This window comes from Myotis brandtii, unplaced genomic scaffold, assembly GCF_000412655.1.
Source record: "Myotis brandtii unplaced genomic scaffold, ASM41265v1 scaffold471, whole genome shotgun sequence".
In the NCBI taxonomy this organism is placed as follows: domain Eukaryota; kingdom Metazoa; phylum Chordata; class Mammalia; order Chiroptera; family Vespertilionidae; genus Myotis; species Myotis brandtii.
In genome coordinates, this window is record NW_005367989.1 from 53,632 (window position 1) to 63,657 (window position 10,026).

Here is a 10,026-nt window from a genome sequence, read left to right on the forward strand (position 1 = left end):
GTTGAGAACCACTGGTCTAGAGGCAGATGGGGATAATAGAAGCTCCAAGCACTTGTGAAAGCAAGAGGGATGTAACCCAGAGCCCTGGAGGCACCAGCCTTGGGTAGGAGGAGGAGCATATGTTACAGGAGGCCTAAAGGGTAATGATTCAGGGAGCTTTGTGGAGAGATTCGTTCTACCTAAAGGGAAAGAATACTCTTATTTATACCTTGTCTGAGCTCTGATGGCTTAATCTATGACTTGAATTAACATTTCTCTAATAGAAACACGAAATACTTATGCACTACATTCATGACTAAGAAATTAAAACGTATGTACTATGAGGGCAGGGTGGAAGGGGTCAACGGGAAAAAAAGGGGGACATCTGTAATACTTTCAACAATAAAGCTAAATTAAGAAATATGTACTGTATTTCAAAATGTATTTGCTCAAATTTTTAAAAGATTGTTTATACATTTCCCCCATTATCTGAAAATGGAGTGTTCCTATGAAACCTTCCGTAAACTGAAATGGGGAAGAAGCAATTACCACCTTATGACATATCTAGGACACACAAAATAAATTGAGATAAATAAAGCACCGATGCTCACACACATAGTTCAAAGCTAAGGTGGCTTGTTCCTGCGGAAGGAGCTAGTGGTACCATTCTCCCCGCTCAGGGTGAGTGCTGCCTCTGAAATGCTCTCCCTGCCAAACAATGCTGAACACTACTTTTGCTTTTCTTATTCTTTTGTAGACTCACAAATCCTTTTCAAATTTCTTTTGGTTAGCAAAAACATGTAATAGTGTAGGTCTTTTATAAAAGTGAAGTGGCATAAAGTAAACTTTCAAAAAGCAGTAGATACTTGTAGTGAATGAAATGTAAATTTTAATTAAATCACGGTTCTAATATAAATAGATCCTCTTAAATGCTAAAAACTTTTAAAGTAGCTAGAACGTTTTCAAAATATACAGGGCGTCCCCCCAAAAATCATATATACACACTTTAATAGCTGATAGCTCAATTGATGTCTCTTTCTTTTCAGATTTAACCCATTGGAATTAATAATTATACAAAGTGTGTATACTTCTTTTTGGACACCCTGTATTTGCTATCATTTGAGACCTTAAACACCAGGTCCTGCTCTGCGTTAGCTGTGTGATTTTAATATCCAAACCAACCATATGAAATTATTCTCTTGAATCTTAGACACAAAGAAAGTAAGCATATGGTCACACAGCTAGTGAGCGGCAGAGTTGAGATTGAAATCTGTGTTCTTTGTAGGCCAGAGGACAGAAGGATCATGGGTTTGATTCTGGTCTAGGGCACGTACCTTGGTTTCAGGCTTGATCCCCCACATGTAGGAGGCAACCAGTCGATGTGTCTCTCTCACATTGATGTTTCTCTCTGTCTCTACCCTCCCTTCCATTCTCTCTAAAATCAATGGAGAAAAATATCCTCAAATGAGGATTAAAAAAAAAAAGAAACCTATGCTCTTACTCGATCTTTCCCCTTTATTATTATAGTGAATACAAAATAGATTATAACAGTTTTGTTAAAACCAGTTAGAGAAATGCTAATATCACAACTTTAAATTAGTTTCCTTATTATCTCTATTTAATAACTGAGTGGGACGTAATTTGTTATGTATAGTGTGCCTCACAGAGGTATACACACACTTAGAATAATTATAAAAGAAGTGTTTATTAAAAAACATTTCATTTTTAAAATTGAGCTATCAGTTGTTGAAGTATATATAGACTTTTTGGGACACCCTGTATATTCCTAGAGATGCAATAATATTACCAGGCAATATGTTTATATTTTATTTGGGTTTCAGTAATTTTTAAGACCCCAAAAGGAAAAACATCCCAGATTAGACATATTTTTGGCTCATAGATGCTGGAAGGAAAATGAACCTTGTTTTACAGTCTAGTTCTTTAAAATCTGAGCAGATCATTAAGTTGAGTGCTTTTTATAGTAAAGTGTAGCAACCCACTAATTATTTTTCAACTTCACACAGATTTTACTTAAATTTTTAGTTCTATAAATATATAATACATGCACATGGTAGAAAATCCAGAAGATACAAAAGGGTATGTGGAGAAAGGTAAGCTTCTCTCCCATTCCTGTCCCTCAGTCATTCAGTCTGTCCTCAGGGGTGTTATATCTCTCTATTTAGGCACATTTTATATTGCATATATGGATGTATTTTTATGTGTGGCAGAATATCTCATACATTGTTCTATACCTTTATTTTTTATTTTGAGCTAATTTTAGACTTATAAAAGAATTGCAAAAATAGTAGAGAGAGTTCCAAGATGTGTATCACCCAGCTTCCACTTAGGTAAACATCCTACATAACAGAACATTTTTTAAAACTAAGGAATCATTTGGATTGCAACAGTTTTCCCACTAATGTAGTTTTTCTGATTGAGGATCCAATTTAGGATTCCATATCATGTTTAGTTGTCATGTCTCCTTAGTTTCTTCCCACTTTTGACAGTTCCCCAATCTTTCCTTGTCTTTCATGACTTGACACTTTGGAAGAATATCGGTCAACTATTTTGTAGAGCGTCTCTCAGTGTGGATTTGTCTGATTTTTATTTTTCTTGATTAGATTGATGTTATGCAGTAATGGAAAGTATGCCACAGAGATGATCTGATCATGTGCCCTTCTCATTATAGCTCATTTCTTTCATGCTGAGAGTTCTTCCAGGTCTATTCCTATGGTGTGTCCTTTCAATATGTATTAGCCTTTTCTTTTTTTTCTGAGAACTTTCTTACTTTTGGCACTACAAGATGCTCATATATATTATTTTAATATGTGGGAATATATTTCATTGATATGTATATTTTAAACCCAATTTTATTTTGGAAATTATTCCATATCAGAAATAAACTATTTAAAAATGCTAACTAGTATTCCAATGTATAGATGTTGTATGATAACATTAATATAATATTTTACTGGTCTCAGTTGATGGGCTTTTAGGAAACTTAATCTTTAGCTATGATAAGCAACATATGTCAGAGGACATTTGTAGCATGAATTCTTAGTAAAGTTTTTTTCTGGGATATTTTGTCATTCCCAGAATATTTTAATTTTTTTTTTTATTGTGGAATATAAACACAAGTAGGAAGGTGCACAAAACACAAAGGTGTAGGTCAATGAATTATCACATGGTGACTATCCATGTGATAATCATATAGGTTAAAAAAATAGGCCATTGTCACCCTGGCCGGTGTGGCTGGTCATCCCATACACTGAAAGGTCACAGGTTCGATTCTTGGTGAAGGTACATATCTTGTTGTGGGTTCAATCCCTGTCGGGGTACATGTGGGAGGCAACTGATCCATGTTTCTCTCTCTGTCTTCTTCCCTTCCTCTCTCTAAACATATCCTCTGGTGAGGGGAAAAAAAAAAAAGATGATTGTCAAAGATGATCCTCTTGTACTCTTCAGTTACGCCCCTCCTTAACAAAAGTTCTTTTTTATACCTCCACCTGGATCAGGCTTTGGAACTGGATGCCTTGGGAAGAGGGCATGCCCTCAGTGAGGCAGCTCTTCTCAGTGGAGGCCAGGCCCACAATGCTGACAGCTGAGGGCTTTCTGCCTCAGGGTCTCCCTTCAGCTGAGGCTGATTCTAGAAGGATGATTGGGTTGACCCATTTCACAGCTCATCATACTGTTTGACATCTCTTCCTTCACCAGGGACAAAGGCAGGCTTGATAAAATAAAATGTTACTGCCCTGGCCGGTGTGGCTTTAGTTGGTTGAGTATCGGCCAGTGCACCAAAAGGTTGCTGGTTTGATTCCCGGTCAGGACACATACCTAGGTTTACCCAGGTTTTGGGTTCAATCCCCGAGGTGCATATGGGAGGCAACTGTTAGATGTTTCTTTTTCTCTCTCTCTCTTCCTCTCCTTCCCTCTCTCTCTAAAAATCAATAAAAAACATTAAGAATAAAAAAATGTTATTAATAGAGCCTAGAAAAGCAAGATTTATGCACCATTCATGAGAGATTGGATAAGTTTTAGTAAGCAGGAGGTGGACTATGGGAAGGTGAGAGCATTATAGGCTTCTTAAAAATATTTATACTTTGTTCTTTGTCATGAGAAGTTCTGCATGCTCATCTTTCCAATATTTCTTTAGAGAGTAGAAGAGGCATGACTTTCAGTGGTTCAGTTGATAAATGAAAAGTTGATCTGTGAGTGACACTGTCCATTATTTCAGGTGTAAATGAGGGAAGAATGTCACTTTATCATAGTCTCTCCTTTTCTCTATAGTTCTGAATTTTGATATAGTTCAAGGAAAAAAATCCTCAAGAGCAGAGAGAGAAATCAATGTGGGTAACATGTAATTATTACCAATATTATCCACTATTATCTTATGTAAACCGCATAGGGATATTTTTGGACATCCTCCTTATATATTTCTGTCAGAGGTCTGAATTTTCCCTTTACTGCTTAAAAAACAACCTAACAACTAATACATTTATTTAAACCTAAGCAATGAACCAGGTCTCTTTCCCTGAGAATTCTGGCGAGGTCTGGCTGCAGGATAAGGCTTGGAATAGGTGCAGAATTCTCACTGGCTACTCAAATGGATTGCAAGTCTTACCTTCTTGAGTAGATGTTTTTTGCTGAATCATGTAGATAGATAAGTTTAATAGTTTTTACCTTTGTCTTTTCCCTTTCTAAATATGGTTATGTACAGAAAACTAGAACAGAAATTGGAATGCTTTAGAGATAGCCTAAAAACTCTGAGGCAAAAAGCCTTTCAATTTACCTGTAAGGAACTAGCTGGGAATGAATTAAGATAATAAGATTATGCTCCATGTAAAAAAGAAAGAAAAGAAAAGATTGTGCTCTATCTCATGGCTAACTTTGGGATCAGCTCTTGGAACTTGGAATTGACCAAATTTGGAAATGCCATAATTCTCTTAAAAATAATAAGAAAAAATCATAATAAGCATGCAAAGGGATATGGAGGCCATCCTTCAATGTACAGTCTTTTCCAGGGATTGTGGAATGATTACCAAGATTTCAAAAGAAGAACAATAAAAAGTAACCAGTTGGCCTAGCCGGCATGGCTCAGTGGTTGAGCATCGACCCATGAACCAGGAGATCAAGGTTTGATTCCCAGTCAGGGCACATGCACGGGTTGCAGGCTCGATCCTCAGTGTGGAGCGTGCAGGAGGCAGCCGATCAATGATTCTCTCATTGATGTTTCTATCTCTCTCTCTCTCTCTCCCTTCCTCTCTTTATATATACAATTGTTATATATATATAAACAGTTAGAGAAAGGAGGGTCAAGATGTTGGTGTAGGTAAACCCAGTATTCGCCTCCTCCCACGACCACATCAAAATTACAGCTAAACCATAGAACAACCATTATTCCGGACAGCCTGAAATCTGGCTGAATGGAAGCTCTACAACTAGAGAAGTAAAGAAGAAAGCACATTTAGACTGGTAGGAGGGGCAGAGGTGTGAAAGGGCTGGGTCAACACCCACGTGTGGTGTGTTTTTAATCGGGAGGGATATCTTGGCTGCAGAGGCCTCCTGTGAGGAGCAAAGGGTCCCAGCCCCACACCAGACCCCCAGCCCAGGGTTCCAGTGCCAGGAAGAGAAGTCCCCAAAACTCCGGGCTGTGAAAACCAGCAGGGATTGTGGCTGAGTGACATAGAGGCTGCTGGAGACCTGGACAGCTCCTCTTAAAGGGTTGGCACACGGACTTACACTCCCTTGGAGCTCCAATGTTGGGCAACAGTTTGAAAGGATCCAGGAACATATGAGGAGGAGCTAAATTGTCTGGCATCAGGGCAATAGCTGAGGGGCAGCTTTCTCCCAGACAAAAGTGTAGGCAGAGGTCATGTTTCCTTTGCTGAGACCTCCCCCACACAATGCTGACAGGCAGTCATCATACCCTGCAACTCCATCAGCCTGGCCCACACTGTTCACCCCACCTTCATGATTCCCTGAGATCCCACCCCACCCAATTTGCAGCCTCCACCCAAGCTGTTTGCAGTGGCTTTTCCATATGAATGGCTTGTCCTGGCTCAGGCTTCAGACTTTCCTAAAATCTCTCAAACAAGTAGTAGCTGGACTCAGTTTGCCCCATACCCTTGAAAAGTGCCCCCAGGACCAGCACTAGCAGCAGCTTTCCAAGGTCCATAGCTTGGCCTCTCCTGGGCACCTCTAAGCCCAACACCAATAGCAGCCATCTGCAGATCGCTCTATAGCTTGTGCCTGGTGGCCCCAGGCAGGGCACAGGCAGTGGCTGACTCTGCATCTCCTGGGAGGCCCCAGAGCCAGTGCACCCAGTGGACAGCTTCAGACACACCAGATTACAGCTCTACCACATCAACCAGTGACACACTTAAGGAGTGGACTCTGTGAGCACCAAAGCCCCACTGAAGCAAGTCCTGTTCCATAGGGGTGTCTCCTGCACAGCAGCTCTTCTGCTGTAGTCATAGCTGGTCCTCACAGCCAATTGGACTGGGGGTCAATTCATCCCAGTGACTCCAATAGCAATCCAGGCTCAATTACAACAGGACAGTGCACACAGCCCACACAGGAGTGCACCGAGAGTGCCCAGCTCTGGTTCCTGAGGAGGCTGAGCCACTGGGCCCTGCAGGACACCTATTACACAAGGTTACTATACCAATTCCAGGAGAAATAGCGGCTCTATCAAATACATAGAAACAAACACAGGGAAGCAGCCCAAATGTGGAGCCAAACATGTCCCAAATGAAAGAACAAAAGAAATATCTAGAAAAAGAGCTTAATTAAATGGAAGCAAACAAACTACTAGATACAGAGTTCAAAACAATGGTTATAAGGATGTTCAAGGAACTTAATGAAAGCTTAAAGGAATTCAGTTATAATGTCAAGGAACTTAGTGAGAATTTCAAGGAAATTAGTGAGACCATCAAAGACATGAAAAAGGACCAGTCAGAAATTAAGCATACACTGAAATGAAGAATAATTTACAGGGATTCAACAGTAGATAAGAGGATGCCAAGAATCGAATCAGTGATTTAGAATATGAGAAAGCAAAAACACTCAATCAGAAGAGCAAAAAGAAAAAAGAATCCAAAAATATGAAGATAGTGTAGGAACCTCTGTGACAACTTCAAGTGTACCAACATTTGCATCATGGGGGTGCCAGAAGGAGAGGAGAGAGAGCAAGATATTAAAAACCTATTTGAAGAAATAATGATTGTCCTACTTCTATGAATATGCCCTGAGACATATACCAATCAGAAAAAATGAATGCACCCCTATGTTCATAGCAGCACAATTTAAGATCTGGAAATAGCCCAAGTGCCCATCAGTAGATGAGTGGATAAAAAAGCTGTGGTACATTTACACCATGGAATACTATGCAGCAGTAAAAAAGAAGGATCTCTTGCCCTTTGAGACAGCATGGAAGGACCTGGAGAATATTATGCTCAGTGAAATAAGCCAGTCAGAGACAGACAAGTATCACCCGATCTCACTCATTTGTGGAATCTAATGAACAAAATAAACTGATGGATAAAATAGATATAGAGACATAGAAGCATGGAACAGATGCGGAATCTCAGAGGGAAGGCAAGGGAGGGTGGGAAGAGATCAACCAAAGAACTCATATGAATATATGCATAACCCATGGGCATAGACAATAGGTGGTGAAGGCCTGGGGCAGGGGACAGAGGCTTGGGGCAGGGGCAGGCTAGAAGAGGTCAATGGAGGGAAAAAGGGGACACGTAATACTTTCAACAATAAAGATTAAAAACAAATAATGACAGAAAACTTCCCCTACCTAGTGAAAGAAATAGACATATAAGTCTAGTAAGCACAGAGAGTAGCAAACAAGCAAGATAAACCCAGAGGCCCACACCAAGATGTATCATTATTAAAATGCCAAGGTTAAAGACAAAGAGAATCTTAAAAGCAGCAAGAGAAAAGCAGTTAGTTACCTACAAGGGAGCGTCCATATTACTGCTAGCTGATTTCTCAACAGAAACTTTGCAGGCCAAAAGATAGTGGCAAGAAATATTCAAAGTGATAAAAAGCAAGAACCTACAACCAAGATTACACTACCCAGCAAAGCTATCATTTAGAATTGAAGGTCAGATAAAGAGCTTCACAGACAAGAAAAAGCTAAAGGAGTTCATCATCACCAAACCAGGATTATATGAGATGTTAAAGGGTATTCTTTAAGAAGAAGAAAAAAAAACCAAGAATATGAATAATAAAATGGCAATAAATACAAATCTATCAACGATTGAATCTAAAAACCAAAATAAATGACCAAGGAATTTAATAAACAAAATAGACAGATGAATAAAATAGAACCAGAGGCATGAAAACATGGAACAGACTGTGAATCTCAGAGGGAAGAGGGGTAAGGGGACAGGAAGAGATTAACTAAGAACTTATATGCATACATGGACACAGACAATAAATAGGGTGGTGAAAGCCTGGGATGGGACAGGATCCAGGTGGAGGGGGACAACGGGGGCAAAAGAGGGGGACATGTATAATACTCTCACCAATAAGGAGTTAAAAAATCAAACAATTAGATCCCCTTCCACTGCAGCATGGGACTACAGAGTCACTACAGAGCCACTCCATGGCTGCTGTGGGTCTCAACAGGGACCACAAGGTGACCAGGATCATGGTTAAGCTGAGGCACAGCTGCTGCAGCAGTGCCCCTTCAAGCACACCAAGTTTCCGCTGGACATGATCTCTGGGAGGCGTATGGCAGTGTATGAGCCGTGGGCCAGGAGCTGCTCAAAGTCTCCAAGGGCAAGTGAGCTCTCAGATGCATCAGTAAAGGGCAGAGCCAGGCATACCCTCTGTTTGACTCAAATAAACTCTAATACAAAATCTAAAAAGAGAAAAAGGAGGGGGAGGGTGTAGAAACACACATTTGTGCCAAGAGTAAGAGAGAATAGGTGAGCACAGTCCTGGATGCCAGGAGGAAAGCAGCTGCCAAGGACAGCCTTCTACCACGTCTGTGCATAAAACAACCTTTTCAGGGAAACAAACAAATAAAATAACAATAAGGCCACATAAAAATCATAATAGCAATGGCAGCCAGACCTCACTGGTATAAGATCTTCAAAGGGCAGGGAGAGAATAATAATCAACTGAGGATTGTGTATCTAGCAAAACTTTCCATTAAGAACATGAGTGAAATGAAGGTATTTTTTTTTTTTTTGGGTGGGGTGGGTGGGGAGTAAGAGTTTACCATCTAATAGATCTCATGCATGGGACTTTTACAGGATATGCTTTAGGATAAATAAAAATGATCCCAAACCAGAGGTTCCAAGGAAAATGCCAGGTGGAACAAATGTATCTAATTTCACTCCAGTTCAAAATCCCATTAGATTCCAGTAAAGAGATAAAAGACATTAAATCCAAGAAACAGGGAGGACAGGTTGCAGAAGAAAACGGCAACATTTTGAAAACTGGAAGACAGATGGGCCTGTGGTAATTGATTTAGGATTTGGCTTTTTGGAGTTGCTAAGTCAATACAATTTGTGTTCCAGAATTCTCAAAATGCTCAGGACCTGGAGGTTACTGGGGGCTGGGCGATGGTGATATTCAGGATAAGGAGGTTTGGGTAAAAGATGTTTGAGAGTTCTCAACTCTGGATGTCTGCTCCCACTCTATTCCACTGGGCAACTGCTGGCAGGAAACTAAGTTTATTCTCTGGGAAGAATAAAATAATGGGAGAATTAGAGCGGGGATATTATTCTATTTTATAAACAAAAGGGTTAAGTGACCAAATGCCTACTGATTGTTAAAAGTTGAGATATTTATCCTTCTTCCCCTAAGTGGTCCCAGAACTTTTGAGCCATACCTTTACTATCCAGGCAGGAAACTGCAGGAGTCTTCCCAGGGAATCTGACCAGCTCAGAATACTGACATCAGGGTTCCCCCACCAAGAAACCAGTCTGCGGTAGAGCTCAAAGTTGCCAAGCTCTCACCATGGACTAAAAACTTCTAATCGGCCCTGGCCGGTTTGGCTCACTGGGTAGAGCGTCGGCCTGG